The 20,254-nt window shown below is 34.8% G+C and overlaps 1 pseudogene across 1 annotated transcript; it reads right to left on the minus strand.

Moving 5' to 3' along the window:
• Positions 1 to 3,523: 3,523 nt before the first annotated feature.
• On the minus strand, positions 3,524 to 4,066 carry LOC309864137 (golgin subfamily A member 7 pseudogene; annotated as a pseudogene). The gene has a single exon. The product of its transcript is annotated as a golgin subfamily A member 7 pseudogene (transcript).
• Positions 4,067 to 20,254: the final 16,188 nt, after the last annotated feature.

The following is a 20,254-nucleotide window of genomic DNA, read 5'->3' on the forward strand; positions in this document are numbered from 1 at the left end:
CGCATCGGGCTCTCTGCTCATCGGGGAGCCTGCTTCCTCCTGTCTCTCTCTGCCTACTTGTGATCTCTGTCAAATAAGTAAATAAAATCTTAAAAAAAAATAAAATAAAAAAATAAACTAATATTCCTAGTTTCAACTTAATCATGTACTCTCTTTGACATGAATGCTAAAGCTGTCTTTACTATATAACAGTTAAACAGTTCAATGGCAAATCTATACATGAGAATAAATTAGCTTAGTAAAAATACTTGAATATAGTCTTTTCAAAATTTCACACTTGACATAAATAAAACTTTCTGGTTTACAACTTCCTAATTTCAAACAATATCTGATATCTGACCCACAAAATAAAAAATCTAAGTTTCATCTTACTAACATTAACAGTTATTCAATTCTTTAAAAAAATAAAAAAGATCTCTCTTCACAAACACAAATTTTAAATCAAAGATATAAACAATTAAATAAAATTAATTTCAAACTGGAATGTATATGCCTAATCCCTCCCCAGAGAACATTTTTTAAGAAACATAGGAGGGTTTTTAAAAGGTAGTTTCCCAGATTATCTCGTTTAAACCTCCTAAACACCCTCTGAGAATCATTCTATTAGTTTTCTTGGATTTAAAAATCAGAAACTAAAATTTCTAAAGATTCATTAAAATGTCAAGGACACACAGATTAGTAAATGTTGGAGAACATGGGATCAAAACCAGTTAGTTTTTACTTTTTTTTAACCTTCTTTTTTCAAGTACCAACCTAGCACTGAAAACAAAAACAAAAACAAAAACAAAAAAAAACAAAAAACGACCCTACGGAACAATTTTTGGAGTGTAAGTACAAGTCTTTATATTAGCATTTTAAAAATTGCACATTTTTCTTGAGGATGACTTATATTTTATTGTTTAGTGGAAGATTCCCATAAATCATTTATATTTGAAATGCTGACTTAACATCATAATCACTTTCCTGCCCCCAAGAAACTTCTTCACAACTAAGTTAATTCATCTTTGTTTAGTTATGTTTTTATAGGTTAAATGGCTGCTTTTATTTGACAAATTAAGCACTTCAGAATTTATTATTGGGTCTTGGTTTTAACGGTGTGATTTCATTGCAGTTCTCTCAGTGCTCCTATAAAAAATAAGTAGTTTCAAGGTTTGAAATAATGCTGAAAAGTTAAAAGTGCTGTTCATATGATCAAGTAAGGCATTTAGTAAATAAATGTGCTTCTTAAAATGAACAATCACATCTTTTTAATGTTTTTCCTTATAAAAATTTTCAATATATAATTCTAATTGGGAATTATATTTCTATGTATTATATATAATACTATATTGTCTCTATTTCAACTAAAAATAATACTTACATTTTAAAATGATGAAAATAATCTGAACTAATTTTATCCAGAGAGAAATAAAAAATGTCAATCTTCATATAAATAGACCAAAATGACTCAAAATGTTTTTTGGTTTTTTGTTTTTGTTTTGTTTTTACAGAGATAAAGATCACAAGTAGGCAGAGAGTCAGGCAGAGAGAGAGGTGGTAGCAGGCTCCCTGCTGAGCAGAGAGCCCGATGCGGGACTCGATCCCAGGACCCTGAGACCATGACCCGAGTCGAAGGCAGAGGCTTTAACCCACTGAGCCACCCAGGCACCCCAAAATGTTATTTTAAAGTTAACCTAAAGTGGCTTAACTCCATGCCATGAATTAAATAGGTAATCAATTAGGCATCATGAGTTGAAGTCACATTTAATTAAACCTGTACTTGGAAATATATGTGTACCAGAACTAAGAGGTAAGTACAGTGACTATGAAACAAAATCTTTTGAAATATGAAACCATGGAATGCAAGTCCCTCCACATACCCTCCTCCTCCATCAAGGCTATGTAGTCAGGTAAACTTAGGAAATACTGCAAATAAAAATCCCTCCTTGATGATTTTTGTTTGTTTGTTTAAGAAAAGTTTTACTAATGTGTTATTATCTCAGCAAAGTTATGGCAACAGGCTTAAAAGGCAGACAGACACCTATTATAGGCTCCAAAGGAACAAAGGACTTTTATACTATTAAAATATTTCACAAAACCATAAGTGACTCTTAATCTCACAAAACAAACTGAGGGTTGCTGGGGGAGGGGGTTTGGGAGAAGGGGGTGGGATTATGGACATTGGGGAGGGTATGTGCTTTGGTGAGTGCTGTGAAGTGTGTAAACCTGGTGATTCACAGACCTGTACCCCTGGGGATAAAAATATATGTTTATAAAAAATAAAAAATTAAAAGTAAAAAAAAAAATATTTCACAGGTGGGTGGGATTTACTGAGTAACAGATCCATAAAAGAAAATTAATTTGGAAGATTGAATCCAGTATTAGCACTTACACTATCTCTGAAAGTAAAACTTTTAACCGTTTCATTCTTTCCTAATATATTTCTGAACTTTTCCCCCAAAACAGTGTTCTCAAACCCCAAAGAAGAAGGAAGGGCATAAGAAACCCTGATACTAAGAACATACAGCCAAAAGAACTAGAAACACTGACACAGACTTGAGAGTTTTAGTTGGCAATCACTTAACTTACTGGACTTGAAACAGTCATGAGATTTCTGTGGAATACTATATATGCAGAAAGTCTAGGAATCATACTGTTTACCAGTAGGGATAGTTAAAAATTAGCAATCTACAGTATTATTCCTATCATTTTTTTCTCATAAATTATACTTATGACAAAACCATAATTAAAATATTTATTATACTTGCTTTCTACACATTCAGGGACACAACAGTGACATTTACGTGCTTGATGGTTTAACATCCACGTTATTGCGCTTACTTATTTTTGTAAGGAGCACTCAACACACACTACATCTTCCCAACATTCAAGGTAATGCAATAATAACATAATTCTCCAAAGGAAAATAACAGGAAATTACATTAAATACTGCTTTAATTAGGAATAATAGCTGTCATAAAACAAATAACATCATACATTATTTTTCCAAAGAGTTTCAGTTTGAGAAACTGAACAACAGAAACAGATCTTTAATGGTTTTAGTCACGGCAAAACTGGTAGTTCTTCGAAATCTGGGAGATGCATAACAAACCACAGACACAGCCTACCTTTCACCAAAATCCTGGAGAAAAGCATTTTATATTTGGGAGAAATAAGACCGAACACCAGCTAAGATATGACTTGTTGAAGTCAAGAGCCACCTGGAAAGCTGGCCCAAGGAATGAAGAGAACAACCTGTATTGGTGGCAAGTAAGAAAGAAACTGTGTTGGGCTAAACAACAGCTTATTTTATTAATGGCTTTGAATAAAACAAATGAAATGATCCATTGTGTTTTCTTAGAAACTATTCAAAAGATTACAGAGTCCTACACAATTTGGAGACACAAAGTGGATGCTAAGTGACTATAGGTCACTCCAGGTACATAACTTCAGAAAGTCAGTCCTTGGAGTAAATGGCACCATGGCTCTGGCAGCAGATGCAAAGGAAGGATGGTCTGGAGAGGAGGTAGTGGACACTCTGTGACTCGCCAGTGAATAGATGAGGGTTCCAGCTGGAAACGGGCTGTTTAATTCTATGGTTTGTCTTCCACTGCTCATGCCTCTGTCTTCATAAATGGTGATTTCAATCCAAACAGTTGTCTGCCAATGGGCTCTGTCAGGAGAAGGCCTTGGGAGCATGTATCTTCTCATCCTGCTCTTGAATGTGGACACAGTCTTTAGAACCTTCTTATAATGAGTTTCCATGTGTAAGAAGATGGTATATGCTGTTAAGCCATACAGCCTTCTAGATAAGATTGGCCCCCAAGCTTCTCTGTTTGTGCATAAAGGTTATTTAGAGTCTGAACTGTTTCTTCAAAGTCTGCCTATCAGTATGGTTCTCCAGATCTGCAAGGAGCTTGGTCTGGAACTGGCATGGTGTGCCACTCCTATAGTCTCCCTGAATGAATACATGAACACCTTCCCCCAGACTCCGCGCCTGCTCGGGCCTCAGGGTGAGGGGCCCACCACCTCCTCTACTCTCCTGCTGAAATTCCAAGACCCACCCTTGCCCCGATGCCCACTCCATGATGATCCTGATACCATAAGCATATTAGTGATTCTAGAAATCCTCCTTAGGTGTTTTTGTTTGTTTGTTTGTTTTTAAAATTCTCTTTAACTCTATTTGAATCAAAAATTTTTGACTGTGGAATTTTTTTTTAATCACATTCTGTGATTTATGACAATATTCTCTGGAAAAACATTTTTAAAAATGTTTTTATGGAATATATATAATTATCAATAATAATGAGCCAGGGTTAGGGTAATTAATAAGCTTTTATTATGTGCCATGAGGATGTGTTGGCTATTTTAAATAGATTCTTTTATATAATGAACACAGCAATCCTAGGAAGGCATTTACTGCTATTTCCCTTTCCCAGGGGAAGAAACTAAGCCTAGGAAAGTTAAGATGACAAGCCCAAAGTCACACAGTTGTATGAGAAGGTAAGCATGTATTGTTTCCAAAATGCTAAACTTGAAAGAGAAATTTATGTAGAATTTTTTATAAGAGCAGTATTTTGTTTGATTAATACTTCACATTGATTAGAAACCATAAGGGTATGCTAAACCTGACACAGTATTAAAAAACCACCAACAATGAGGTATTCTAGTTTAGTGCTCATTCTGAAAACAAGAAATGATTCTAAAAATCGATTTGGAAGTGGTACAGCAAACATCATCAGCTGGAACACACAAGTTACAATTAATTTAGGAAGTTAAGTTCTTAAGGGTAACTCAAAATTATTGCAGAAATAAACATGACAAATATATGACAAATATCATGTATTCATGTTTAACCTGTAAATCACATGGGCAAAAGACAACCTGACATATAACTGCTACTGTTTTAAGTGATTAAGCAAATATGTTGATAGTTCCTTCATGTCTATTTTTTTCTATTTCTTCCTTCCCATGTTCCTTGCAAGCATCCTAGTTACAACCTATGTTCTATTTCTTTTCTTTTTTTTTTTTGAGGTTTTATTTACTTCTTTGAGATAGAAGGAGCATACAAGAGAGAGAGCAGAGTAGGGGGCACAGGGAGAGGGTGAAGCAAACTTCCACTGAACAAGAAGCCAAAAGCAGGGCTCAGTCCCCAAATCCTGAGATCATGACCTGAGCCAAAGGCAGACACTTAACCAACTGAACCACCCTGGTGCTCCACAACCTGTGTTTTAATTGACAATGATATATATCTCATCTATAGTCTTTTTGTCTCCATTTCTCTCTACACATTTTGCAGGTTAAAGTTTTAAAAGTAATATGTCTTGAGTGGGTACTTTCCATTGTAGTAATGTTCAAAATGGTCAAACTATGTAGACCTATAAAACCCTAGGGCTCATGCTAACTGACTTTTTGTGGATGAGAGGCAATGAGAGGGAAGATGATTTTAACTAATAGTTTTTGACCATTGGAAACATGGGAGGGGGCATCTGGGTGGTTCAGTTAGGCAACGACTCTTGGTTTTGGCTCAGGTTGTTATCTCAGGGTCATGAGATTGAACCCTATGGTGAGCTCTGGGCTTAGTACTGAGACTGCTTAAGTTTCTGTCTCCCTCTCCCCTAGCCCTCCCCACTTCACTTTCTCTCTCTCTAAAATAAATAAAACAAATCTTATAAAAAAAGAGAGAGAGAGAGAAGGAAAACATGGAGAATCTAGAACTAGATTCATGGACACCTCACTCAACCATGTAAACTTCCTTTTATGCCATATTTATTCTAATTTTAGGATTTATCCATCTTACCTTGTCATCCATTATGTTATAATAGTTTTGAAAGAGCAAGGAAAGTGGCCTAATAAATATATACAATGCATAAAATAAACAAATATAATGAATATTCACAATTATTAATATGGATATGTACAAGTAATTAGTGTGAGTGAAGAAAAATTATTACATATGATGTATGATGATGCTGGGCGCCTGGGTGGCTCAGTGGGTTAAAGCCTCTGCCTTCAGCTCAGGTCATGGTCCCAGGGTCCTGGGATCGAGGCCCGCATCAGGCTCTCTGCTCAGCAGGAAGCCTGCTTCCTCCTCTCTCTCTCTGCCTGCCTCTCTGCCTATTTGTGATCTCTGTCTGTCAAATAAATAAATAAAATCTTAAAAAAAAAAAAGAAGTATGATGATGTTACTTTCATTGATTACACAGGAGCATATTTAATGTCTCAAAGAGATTTTAAGTAGTCATTTAAAAAAAAAGTTTTATATTTCCTGTGAGGTATGCAGTGCTTTGAAATGCCTTCAAAGTAAATATTGGAATAAACATATATAAGAAATAGAATCATAGCTCAAACTTGTCCTTCACTCTCATTCCATTTATAAATAAAACTTATGTTAATTATGCACATAAGACAAGAGGACCCCAAATAATTCTTTTTGATATGAAATATTTGACATTTTTTAGATTCATCTCTGGAGTTAATTCACCATTAAAATAATTTATTTTAAGGTATTATATTAAGGATCTTTCTATAATATCACAATCATCAAAATAATTGTTAATTTGGATTAAAACGTGTTTTGAAACTTCTTTTACATAATGAAATTTATTCTTAAGAGAGTATTTGAAGAATTAACTTTAGAGATTTCTAATCTAAGATATCTATGCTTTCATGCAGGAAAATTGTAACTAAAGATGCTCTGGGCATCTTAATATAAAAGGGACAGGCAAAGATTTTCTTATACCTTCCTGGGAGTATTCTGAAACTTATACCAACAATTACATATAATGCAATTTAAATTATAAATACGTTGATATATTAACATAACATTATATTAAAGTGACTTCTAGGTGGAAATGAGAACTATAATTTAGAGTGTGATACTTATTTCAATCAGCATCTAACTCATAAGTATGTACATATTGGGATAAAAAATGCCTGTTATTAATTACCACAATTATTTAGATATCCCATTATGGACATCTAAATATGGATTAAAAAATGGCAACTTCCCTGCTTATGGAAATGTGATTACAAAGTATAATGGAGATCCCTCCTTTCCCCTTTAGGCCACAGTTAAATTACCAAAAAAAAAAAAAAAAAAAGGCAAACCACTATTCACAACAACAGAAAACAAACTTAAAGCAAGGTATGAATCTACAAGGACAACACAAAAGAAGAGACAAGCATGGAGAGAGAACAACGTAATTTTAAAGATTAAAAAAAAAGTGAATTCATTTTCTCATCTCATGGAAAAGGCTGAAATTCAATGCTGCAAGAAGAAAACAAAACAAAAACAAAACAAAACAACAACAAAAACATATTTACCTAGGAAACTTAGGAAGGTTTACAGAATTAGCACAGTCAGGAACATTAAAAGTTGGAATGGAATGGTGGAGGCTGAAATTAATTACTTGGTGAAAGTCCTGTGTAGGTAGCTTTTAGAAACCCAGATTTTTTTTTCCTTTAAGTACACATTTCTATTAGAACACTTGACCCCCACAAGAGAAGAATAGTGATTTTTTTTTTTTTTTTTGAAGTTGTTGAGGTAGAGGGACTCTGCTTTTGGAATCACAAAGCACGTAGGAAAGTAGGAGTGCTTTCCTGAGACCAATAAATGAAAGAAGCTCTATTATAATAAACTCTATGATTTCCACAAGCTATCCTATTCATAGTTTTTAGAACACAAGATTAATGCTTAGCCCAACTTCTGTTACATCATAGGATTGTGCCTTATGGAGTTTACAGTGTGGTTGTAAGCCAAACTAGAATTAGCAAGGATATGAAATAAAAATTACTCTCATACAGTAATGATGGAGTCTAAATTGTTGAAACTACTTGTAATAACTGGCATATGTATATCACATGACCCAGCAAAACTACTCCTAGTATACCGATAAAAACATGTGCATCTGTGCACAAAAAGGCATTTACAAGAATATTTAGATAACAGCACTATTTGTATTAGCCACTAAATGGAATATACCTACATTGCATTCATCTATTAAACAGATAAAATAATGGTAGTATATTTACACGTTACTATACAAGGAGAATAAGAATGCTAGAATTATATGGATGGGTGAGAATGGAAATAATAAATAAACTATTCAACAAGAGAAGCCAGACCAGAAAAGGTACATAGTGTATCATCCTATATATATATAAAGATAAGGAGGATTTCAAGGGTGCTGGTAAAGGTTCTATTTCTCAATTTGAGTACTAGCTACATTAAATTGGCTCTGTTTGTGAAAATACTATGAATTCTACCATTTGATTTGCATATTTGCCTATTTTTTGGTTATTCTTCAGTAAAGTTTGCTCTGTCTCTGTATATACATATATATACACATACATACACATATATAATATTTATGTATTTAATACTCATATATGTATGTATATATGAATATATAGATTATCAGATATTTGAAGGTAGATTTTTAAATGAAATGGATGGAGAAAACGATATAACAAAACTAAGAATGAAAAGCAAATACAGAGGAAAAGGAACTAATAAAGAAGTGAGAGAATGTTCTTTGCCTAAAATATAATTAATAGCCTGTGGGAGATAAAATAACATAAACTGAAGTAAAATCAATACAAGTACTAGAAAATAAAGTTATAGAAATTCTCCTGTAAACAAAATAAAAAATCAAAAGATAAAGGGATGGAACATAGCAAAGGAATGAGTGTGTGTGTATTCATGTCTATTTTATTAGGTGATTAGATTAAGAAGCTCAACATCCAATTAATGCAAGTTCCAGCCAAACAGACAATAAACACTGAGAGAAAAGAAATGATGAAAGTAATAATATTAGAAATTTCCCAGAACTGAATAACAAAACATGTAAGTTTTTAATACCCAGTAGAACAAACAGGAGTAAACCCTTGTGCACTGGTTTAGAGACCTAAAAGCTTCCAGAGAGTAACAAACATATGAATATTAACAAATGATTAAAATACAGTTGAAGGCTATAATAAAGTCCTTTTCAGATATGCAAGGTCTTTGGTAGCTGGAAATACGTATGCTTCGCAAAAATGACAAGTATGTATTAAAAGAAGAACAAGAGAGATTGGGATTGAATCGTTTTTTTTAAAAAAAAAAGGTAATTCAGAAGATAATGATAAAGGAAAGTTGAGGAAAATAGCTGGAAGCTGGAATCTTCAAATAGATTGAAGGAGGAAGATGAGTTCTAATCTTACAGCTGCAAGGAAAATAATTCTGCCAGCACCCTTCGGGATCTAAGAAGCAGACCCTTTCCTGATCAAGCTTCAGAGCAGAACCCAGAGCTAGTCAATATCTTCCTTCACTGTCGCAGTGTGATACTCTAATCAGAGAACCCAGCTAAGCCATATCCAGATTTCTAATAGTACCTGTGAGAGAATAAATGTGTTTGATTTTAACCTGCTAAGTCTGTGGTAATTTGTTATGCAACATAGAAAACTAGTACAATAAATATTTCACAGTACTTATTTCCAGGTAGAAAGTTGTTGGCCTATTTCAAAATGCTCTTTATTTCTTCTCACAATATAATTCTCTTTCATATGCCAGATTTGATCACACACTTGCAAGTCCTCCCCAAGCTCAATTCACATGAAGCATATTTTCAAAGTTTGCCCCAAGGTGAGAGAAAGGACTACCAGTACTACTGCAATAGGCTTTAAAATAATAAGCATAATCATATAAAACTGAATAATTTTATGATTTTTTTAAACTCAGGACATTTCAAAGCTTACAATATGCTACTATGTGTAGGGCTTTCCAAAAAGGAGGCATATAATATTCAGTATTTTGTGAAATTATCTGACCAAGTACCCCCACCAAAAAATCAATAGATTAATCAATCAATAAACAATTTAAAAATTAAGTCCTTCAAAGCACTTATGAACAGCTCTTGGGAAATTGTGCTGCTTAGAATAGTTTAGGAAATATGGCCCATGTTTTATGTTGGTCATTATATTAAAGCAAGTGATGGATGACATGAAATGTGAAATGATATTTATCCTTCTCCCATAAAGTGATTGTAAGGATACATAAATGAGAAAAATCAAACTAACTTTTATTGAAATTTTACTATGAACCAGGCTAGGTTCATAGCATATCCTAGGCTAATGCACTCATCAGATTATTTCTTTTCCTCAATACAATGTTGTAAGAAGATATTATTCATACTTTCCCAGCTTTAGATATTGAGGATCAATGGAAATAAGAAACTTGCACAAGGCCCACATTTACCAAGTTCAAGACTTGGACTCAAACCCAACTGGTTCTGGATCCTAAGTTTATATCCTCTCACCACATAATTCCATTTCCAAGGACATATACAAGTACATGTCACTTTGTTTGTAAGGCAGAGCTATTAATCAAGAAATTATATATTGAATGCTTAGTCCCATTTGGCAAATGAATTTGTTTCATTTATATAATTAAATGATAGTTAGAAATTTACTAAAATCCATCATACAGTTCCAGTTAATGATCAGTTTTCCTTTGATGCCTTCTGAGAAACAAGACATCCCTTATTGATAATCAATTATTTGTTTTGCCTTTTGCATTATTTAACCAGGTGTTTAGATGTCTATATATTAAAGTGTGGTTCTATAATTAAAAACTGAGAAGTAAATATTAAGAGAACATTTTTAAATGCCAACTTGCCCCTCTTCAAACATAAACAGATAGAACAGACCCTCAAATGCTTGCTGGATAACACCCCGATCAGCAAAGAAAACTCACCTCTTCCCCAGGGTAAATTTAGGAACTTTGCCTAAAGATACCCATTCCAAACTCAAACATTTGGCAAAATCTGGGGTACAAGCTTTAAACTTCATATAAATTTTGAATTGTTATCCATGATAGTTTCAATGCAAAATATTTAAAACTATTTCAAAAACAACCCTATTGCAGTTAGTCTGTCAATTTTGAAAATTAGGAAGAATCAAACAAAGCTGAAAAACACATCTCAAGATAAAGTTGCCCTTAATCTCTTTTCTCAGTCTTCAGATTGCAATATAAGAGACAAGAGACTCCCACAAATATGTGGAAATAAAGAGCTAACATTCCCCCTGCCCCACACTGCTCTATGAGCTGTGTCAAGACAAAGCTTTTTCAATCTTACTATCATTAATAAGAATTTCAGGATACTGTTAGTAAAATGTTTGAAAAACAAATGTGTTGTTTTTTGGAAAAGATAGCTAACTAATTTCCTACCATGGAGTAAAAGAGCCTCTGATTGATTAGTCTCATTTCTTATCCCAGGGGAAAAGGAGTCCAAGGACTTTTTGTGTGTGTGTGTGAGAGTGAATGAGTTATGATCTTTATTTTAGCAATAGTTTTCACTCCATTGAGTGAATTGAACCCTTAGCCAATTATCAAGCTTAATTTTCATTGCGAAGATCTATTAATGACAATTCACTTTTTTCTTTTTTTTTTTTTTTTTAAGATTTTATTTATTTATTTGACAGACGGAAATCACAGAGAAGCAGGCAGGGAACCAGTCTCCCTGCTGAGTGGAGAGCCTTATGTGGGGCTCTATCCCAGGACCCTGGGATCATGACCCATGTTGAAGGCAGAGGCTTTAACCCACTGAGCCACCCAGGCGCCCCAGACAATTCACTTTTTTCAAAGGTGTCTTACATTTGATGATTTGTGTTGCACTCTTGAAGAAATATCTCCTAAAGAAGATGAATTTGTAATTTATTCTTAATAAATAAATAATTTATGTAACTTATCTGAATTTTAAGCACTATGTCTTAAAATCTTTTACTCTTTCTAAAGGAAAATTAAGAACTTTTGGTCAAGACAGTGTAGTATGTTCATTCATGAATCTCCTTCAAATACATATGAAAACTAGAAAAATATGAAAAAGATAAAATAAAAAAAACTTAAATGGGTTCAAAAATAAAATCAAAATTCAGACCTTCTTCGAAGTAAAAATGTCAATGGACAAAGTTAAACAGGCATTGAAGAGTATTTAAGGCAAGAGGGAAGAGAAATTAGAATGTAGTCTGACCTCAATTCTAATGAAACAAAGGCCAGAGAATTTCTAAAAACTGACTGGGTTGGGCGTGGGTGCGTTCTTAGCCATGTGTACTTGCTAATTGGTCTTACTCAAAGGGAAAATAAATTCTTGTATCCTGGGACATAGCTTGTTTTACAATTTACCACTTGGAATTCATGGATGTGAACACCTACTCTTCCCCACAGACTGGGAGATAGGGGGCACTATCTTCCTAAATGATTACATTTCAAAGTGCCAGCTGTGCACTGCTTGAGAAAGAAAGCCTGGATTGTAAAACTTTTGAGAGGCTTTTAAAAATATTTACATTTCAAAGGGGGGCAAATAAAGAAGTTACAATAACAAGATTTCTAACTTAAAGGCCATGAGAAAAGGAGTGAGGGAACTCTACAATTAGGATATCTGCATTCTGTAAGGGCCTGGTTAAGAGGGAGGTCAGGGACCTAGAGGCGGGAGGAAACCTAGTTTACTCTGAGAGAATCATTTTAAGACCTACTTGGTTAGTCTAAAAAGGGAAGGTGATCTTAAATCCAAGGGCCAAATGCGTCTAGAGTACAATGACTATTGTAAGTTTGGTTCTTGAAGGGAAATGGGGCTACAAGTGATTTATGTATGATACGAATCTTAGCCAGGGTCACTGCCTTGTAACCAGGCTGGATGTTTGTTTAGCTCCTCTACATATGATTTGAAACAAAAACAAAAACAAAAACAAAAACAAAAATTATTGGGGTGCCTGCGAGGCTCAGTCATTAAGCTCTGCCTTCAGCTCAGGTCATGATCCAAGGGTCCTGGGAAGAAGCCCCGCATCAGGCTCCCTGCTCAGCGGGAAGCCTGCTTCTCCCTCTTCCACCCGCCGCTACTTGTGTTCCCTCTCTAGCTGTCAAATATATAAATAAAATCTTCAGAAAAAAAAAAGCAGTCAATTATTGGTTAGCATTATTTATAGGTCTAGGAAGGACTAAAAACATAGGGATAGAATTAAAACCAGGAAATGAAGGGAGCCAGCTGCAGTTCTCCACTACATCTGCAATCTTACCAAGACACCTTAGGGTAGGAATCTTGATTGACCATTGTAAGGACATGTTCTGAATAGTGGATGCAGGGCTAGTAAGTTATAGTAGCAACAGACCAAAAAGCAAACAAGCAAACAAAAATTCCCTTGGACATTAGAGGAAAATGACAAAAAAAAAAAAAAAAAAGAAAGAAAGAAATCCAATTCACAGTGTGTTAGATAATACAATAAGAGTAAAAAAAATCCAATGAAATTAAATAGAACTCCCCAAAATAGACCTGTGAATAAACCAGGAAATTGGGATTGAAATTTTTCTAAAGTTGGGGTGCCAACATGGTTCAAATGGTTGAACAACCAACTCTAATTCCTGGTTTCAACTCAGGTCATAATCTCATGGGTCATGGGATCAAGTCTCTCCTTAGGCCCCAGACTCACCGGGAATCTGCTCTGACTTCTCCCCACTCACACGTGCATGCTCTTTCTCTCTCTCTAAAATAAATAAATCTTTTTTAAAATTAAAAAGAAAAGGAAAGAAAAGAAAAGTTGCCTTACAGGAATCTCAGTTTAGAAATTTAAATAGGGTAGTTGAGGGACCTCAGAGAGAATGTAACATTTGAGCAAGGAATACAAAGAAGGTTGAGAAGCTAGACTTACAGATATCTGGGAGTGGGTTGAGGAGAAGCAAGGGGCAGAAGAAATAATGAGTGCAAGAACTGAAGGAACAGCAAGGAGACCATTGTGAAGATTGGAAGGTGATGAGAGGCCATGATCGTACAGTGGTTAGTACTCTGCGTTGTGGAATATGATGAGATCCATGAAGTTGCAGAACCTGGATTGGATCGCCTGATGGAAGACCCAAGCCACACTCAGCACTTGGAGCTCTTCTAGTATAGATTTATTTAATGCCAGCAGGCTCAGAGGAGAGTGACCCCCCAAGGTCTGAGTCCTGAGCACAAACAAAGGGGGTAGTTTATACACTCTTACTTCTGTGGCACTTTAGCTCTGAGGCAGGCAGGGCAGGAGGGAAAACTGGAAATGGCCCTGGGGCTGGGACTGGATTCCCCTGCTGGACTGGGCAGCCGCCTTAGAACTCGGATTTCCCTTATCAGTAAGAGACTAGTTTGTAAAGGACTTGTGAGGATTTCGATTTATGGAAAGTTTTGAGAAGAGGAGTTTTGTGATCTGTCTTTTATCTTTAAGGTCATTCTATCTGCTATGTTTAGACTACATGGAAGGCAAGCAAGTGCAAAATGGATGGGGTGGAAGATCAAATTCATGAATTCAGGTGAACTGTGAAAGTGACTTGAATCAGAGTAGCATGTGCAATGTGTGACCATGGTTTCATGTAATATAAAGGAATGAATAACCATAGTATTTCATTAATTGTTATATATTTTCAAATTCTGCCCTAGGAACCAAACTAAATCAGCCACCCTCTATTTTCTATAATGAAGAGAAGTAAATCTCTTGGAAATGTAAATAATTTCCTATTAAAGTATCCAGTAATTCCTTCTCATCGTATAACTAAATTTTCTTCTTCATTTGTTAAAAAAAATTTTAAAGATGAAATGTTGACTTATAGAAAGAACATGTTTAAAAAGATACTAAATATTTATTAACAAGGAAACAAGATGTTTCATAAGTTCAAAAGAGAAGTCAAAGAAACAAAAACAAATATGTAGTAAAGAAATGCTGAAACAATTCATTTTTCCCCTTTCTAAAGTTTTAATTTAAATTCTATTTAGTTAACATATAACATAATATTGGCTTCAGGAGTAGAATTCAGTGATTCATGACTTGCATACAACACCCAGTGCTCATCACAAGTGCCCTCCTTTTTCCACTGAAGGAATACAGACACATGAAAAGGTGCTCAACATCACTCATCATCAGGGAAATACAAATGACATAATTTATAAAATGAATAACAACTGACTTCTTTTATAGAGGAGTTTCAGTCAATTAAATTTCACCAAACCAGTTTTATTTGTAATTCATAGAATCACTTTCAAGATAAAAAATACAATACCCAAGCAATCAAATATAAAATGACACATATCTACAAACCATACATTTTCCAACTACACTAATTCTCTGTTCACTCCCTGTAAATAACCCAAACTCTTTATGGAGATTTATAGGTGTGGTCAAAATGAGTCAATTTTGATTTCAGATTATTGATTTCAAATAATTATCTTTGACTTTCTTGCCCAATTCATGTTTAATATGGCAGAAGGCAGTAGGAGGGATTTTGCAGAATAAACACAACAACTGCCAGTCAAGGTAAACTTTTAATGCATCATAGTTAAAGCCTTACCCTGTGAAGTATGATTATGTTTTTCTGTTTTCCTACAAAATAAAAGTAAAACTTATTCTCAATTTATGAGGGCTGTTTATTATAAAATCCTAGATTACTCTCATTTCCTACTTCCCTACTCATTTCTACATCACCCAGTTATCTTCTCTCCTAATATTTTCCTCCCAAACTATGGCACTTTTATGTGATAGATAGTTCTTCTTCTTTTTTTTTTTTATAAACATATAATATATTTTAATCCCCAGAGGTACAGGTCTGTGAATTGCCAGGTTTACACACTTCACAGCACTCACCATAGCACGTACCCTTCCCAATGTCCATAACCCCACCTCCCTTCTTCCAACGCAGCTCTCCCCCCAGCAACTCTCTGTTTTGTGAGATTAAGAGTCACTTATAGTTTGTCTCCCTCCCAATCCCATCTTGTTTCATTTATTCTTCTCCCACCCCCTGATCCCCCCATGTTGCATCTCCACTTCCTCATATCAGGGAGATCATATGATAGTTGTCTTTCTCTGATTGACTTATTTAGCTAAGCATGATACCCTCTAGTTCCATCTACGTCATCACAAATGGCAAGATTCATTTCTTTTGATGGCTGCATAGTATTCCATTGTGTATATATACCACATCTTCTTGATCTACTCATCTGTTGATGGACATCTAGGTTCTTTCCATAGTTTGGCTATTGTGGACATTGCTGCTATAAACATTCGGGTGCATGTGCCCCTTTGGATCACTACATTTGTATCTTTAGGGTAAATACCCAGTAGTGCAATTGCTGGGTCATAGGGCAGTTCTATTTTCAACATTTTGAGGAACCTCCATGCTGTTTTCCAGAGTGGTTGCACCAACTTGCATTCCCACCAACAGTGTAGGAGGGTTCCCCTTTCTCCTCATCCTCACCAGCATCTGTCATTTCCTGACTTGTTGATTTTAGACATTCTTACTGGTGTGAGGTGGTATCTCATTGTGGTTTTGATTTGTATTTCCCTGATGCCAAGTGAGGTGGAGCACTTTTTCATGTGTCTGTTGGCCATCTGGATGTCTTCTTTGCAGAAATGTCTGTTCATGTCTTCTGCCCATTTCTTGATTGGATTATTTGTTCTTTGGGTGTTGAGTTTGCTAAGTTCTTTATAGATTTTGGACACTAGCCCTTTATCTGATATGTCATTTGCAAATATCTTCTCCCATTCTGTCAGTTGTCTTTTGGTTTTGTTAACTGTTTGCTTTGCTGTGCAAAAGCTTTTGATCTTGATAAAATCCCAATAGTTCATTTTTGCCCTTGCTTCCCTTGCCTTTGGTGATGTTCCAGGAAGATGTCGCTGCGGCTGAGGTCGAAGAGGTTGCTGCCTGTGTTCTCCTTAAGGATTTTGATGGATTCCTTTCTCACATTGAGGTCCTTCATCCATTTGGATTCTATTTTCATGTGTGGTGTAAGGAAATGGTCCAATTTCATTTTTCTGCATGTGGCGGTCCAATTTTCCCCACATCATTTATTGAAGAGGCGATAGACAGTTCTTACAACCTATCAAAAAATATTAATTTAAATGACTTCTGAAAAATCTTTCCTTTGGAGACTGTATCAACTTTTTTTTCTTTTTTGACTTTTCTTCTGAAGATAAAGTCTTTATCTTTTTCAAAATAGTCATAAAATATATTCAGGCATCAGATAAGGGTTTCAACAAAAGTTAAGAAATAAAACTTAGAGGTGCACTTACTGACATTGTGGGATTCCTGAATTGGGAGCATGGGGGAAAAATGTAGCAACAAAATAAAGCTTGGATTTATTGAATCACAAAGCAACGTGAGTTCAGGCCACTTACCAGCCGAGTGATTTCTCTGTCTGCCTGGATTTAGTTATTATCATTTACAAAATGAAATATACCAACTGGACATTGTGTGAACAGTAAAGAGGTATAATTGCTAATTGCTTTAATTCATACTGCTTGGTAATTCTGGTCAAGAGACTTGTTGCCAACAAAATATCCCGGACCCTCATTGTTCAGTTTTAGATATTTTAAAGCTTTCTTTATAAAGGGTCAAGGATTATTTGCTTATGAATTCCACTCATTGGGTGATATTTCTGTGGAATCATACACAATATGGCTCTTAGATTGGTGAGATGTATTCCTTTAAGGGATCCAGAAGAATTAGGAACAGCTCTAAAAACATAGAATGGATGGTGATGATGTGAAATAAAGTATACATGTGCCCAGCTGCACATAGGTTATCCGAACAGTCTCTATGTTACATGTGTACATGTACACACAGGTGATATTATATGTCAAATCCCCTGTTTATAATGCAGATAATAAATCTGAAGTTATCTACAAATAGTACAAAACCCAATTAGCTGAGTAATCCAAATAGTTATTTCAGTTTTTCCTTTCAATTATGTTTGATTATAAAATCTGATTTTTCATAAGCTTCTGATCTAAATCTGAATTCCTCAAATGTGTTTATTTTTGCAAACAGTTTTAATATCTTGCTCACTAGAAATAAAGATAATTCACTGGATAAAAATCAAATATATCTTATACCTTATACTTCATACTATAAACATGAAAATTCTCTTGCTTTCTATGGTTCTATGATTGACAATGCTGAGAATAACTATTTGTAAGTGTTCCTCAAAAACAACAAAACAATTCTACTCACTTTCTTATAATCTGTACTTGGGAAAATTTCAGCTCAAGTCATAGGATTTTGTGGTCCACATAAATAATGATGGATATGATGATGAATGTTATGGAAATGGATGATTTTTATATGAGGAAATTGAACTCAGAACTTTGGAATCTTGAGGAAATGTGGGAAGAAAGTCACATATTAATCACAGTGGGAGGCACCTGAAAAATGCTGCTTCTTTTCTGAAACATGTGCCAATGCAATATTCAAAGATGAGACTCAAACACGATGGCTCTGTTCACTGCTGTGCACTAGGCAGACTGCATGTGGCTATGGTAGCACCTGGGATCTGAAGGGACCATGAAGACGCACGAGAAGAGAATCCAGAAGTGGAATTCGAATGGTTCATGTGCTGGAAGCAAAAATCACAGTTTAAGCTGCTGAAAAGAAATGAAGTAATTCATTTTTAAAATCCTCATTATATTTGTTTATTTCTCAAACTCTGACACTGTTAAACAGGTGTATAAAGTGTGGATGTAAAGGAGGAGAAAATAGGAAATTCCACATTCAAAGCTCTGTTATAAACGGAAATGAGTAAAATGATGTGTGTGTGTGTGTGTGTGTGTGTGTGTTTGTATTTAGTATGTCCTTCAAAAGAATTCGAACTGCCCTACACATTCATACTAAACACATATTTGAGGGAACAAGATGCTTCCTTTCAATTGTTTTGCGAGCATGGGGTGACTCTACTCTTCAGTGTCCTGCATACACATTTGCACATTTTTAAAATGCTAAGAGTTTCTAAGAGTAGCTTTACCCAGTAAAAATTAAAGCAGGAGATAGTAACTAAATGAATGTTCAATCTACCTTGATATTACACATTTTAATTGCACAAGATTTGGATGAAAGAACAAAATAGCAATAGTTGGAGGCTGTTTTGTGTCTGCACTTAGTTCCAAGTTTTATGTAAACACGCCTTTAGAAGTACCTGGCAAGTATCCCCATCCCCCTCAGTGCACATACACAGAAACACTGCCACATTGCCGCTAGAGGACTGGTATTCTATATTCTGGGTAATAGGTATGAAATGATTTGTAGAGGGAGCGTGGCTTAAGTTTTTGTTTGTTGTGGCTGTTACATTATTTTTGTCATAATGCGTTTTCCCCCACAATTCTTAATAGCAAGTTCATGTACTTAGTTGAGAGAGAGAACCACTTTCTAATTATATTACTGTTCATTCATTAGCTAGCATTTCCTGTGAAGAAAATCGTTCTTTCAAGAACTGGAGACAAAAATAGAGTTCATCCTTAATAAAAAATGTAAATATTAAATTCCTTCCTTTTGGGGCACCTGGGTGACTCAGAGGGTTAAGCCTCAGCCTTCTGCTCAGGTCATGGTCTCAGGGTCCTTTGATAGAGCCCCACATCAGGCTTTCTGCTCAGTGGGGAGCCTGCTTCCTCCTCTCTCTCTGCCTGTCTCTCTGCCTGCTTGTGATTTCTTTCTCTCTGTCAAATAAATAAATAAAATATTCAAAAAAATTCTTTAAAAAAATTCCTTCCTTTTAATTATCCTTTTTTTTTTCAAGGTAAAAGTTTGCTAGATGAGCTCGCTTTCTTTCTTCCCTCCTCCTTCCCTCCTTTACTTTTTTCTTTCTTCTCCCTCTTTTTCTTTTTTTCTTTCATTTTTTTCTTTCCCTTTCACTTTCTATTTGTGTATTACTATGCATTCATGGATTTTTAAAATTCAACTTTTTACATTAAATGACAATCATTACTCTTTTTGTTATTCATACTGTCATAAAGAACTTTTAAAACTCAACAACAAAAGTAGAAGCAATCCAATTAAATCATGGGCAAAGGGCTTGAGAAGATAATTTCCCCAAGTAATATATGCAAATGACCAAGAAGCATGAGAAGACATATTAACAGGACTAGTAATTAAGGAAATTCAAAACAAGCAAAAAAAAAAAAAAAAAGAAGTACCACTTCCCACCACCTATGATGGCTATAACAAAAATTATATTTATTAAAAAAAGTGTTGGTAAAAAAAAAAAAAATGGAGAAATCTAAACCCACGTACATTGCTTGTGACAATGTAAAATGGTCCAGATGTGAAAAATAGTTTGATAGTTCCTGAAAAAGTTAAATATGAAATTATATCACCCTGCAATTACACTCCTAGCTCTGTACCCAGAAGAACTGAAGACAGATATTTATTTATTTATTTTTAATATTTTTATTAACATAATATATTATTTGTACAGGTCTGTGAATCATCAGGCTTACACATGTCACAGCACTC

Source organism: Mustela nivalis (assembly GCF_964662115.1).
Source record: "Mustela nivalis genome assembly, chromosome: 5".
Classification (NCBI taxonomy): domain Eukaryota; kingdom Metazoa; phylum Chordata; class Mammalia; order Carnivora; family Mustelidae; genus Mustela; species Mustela nivalis.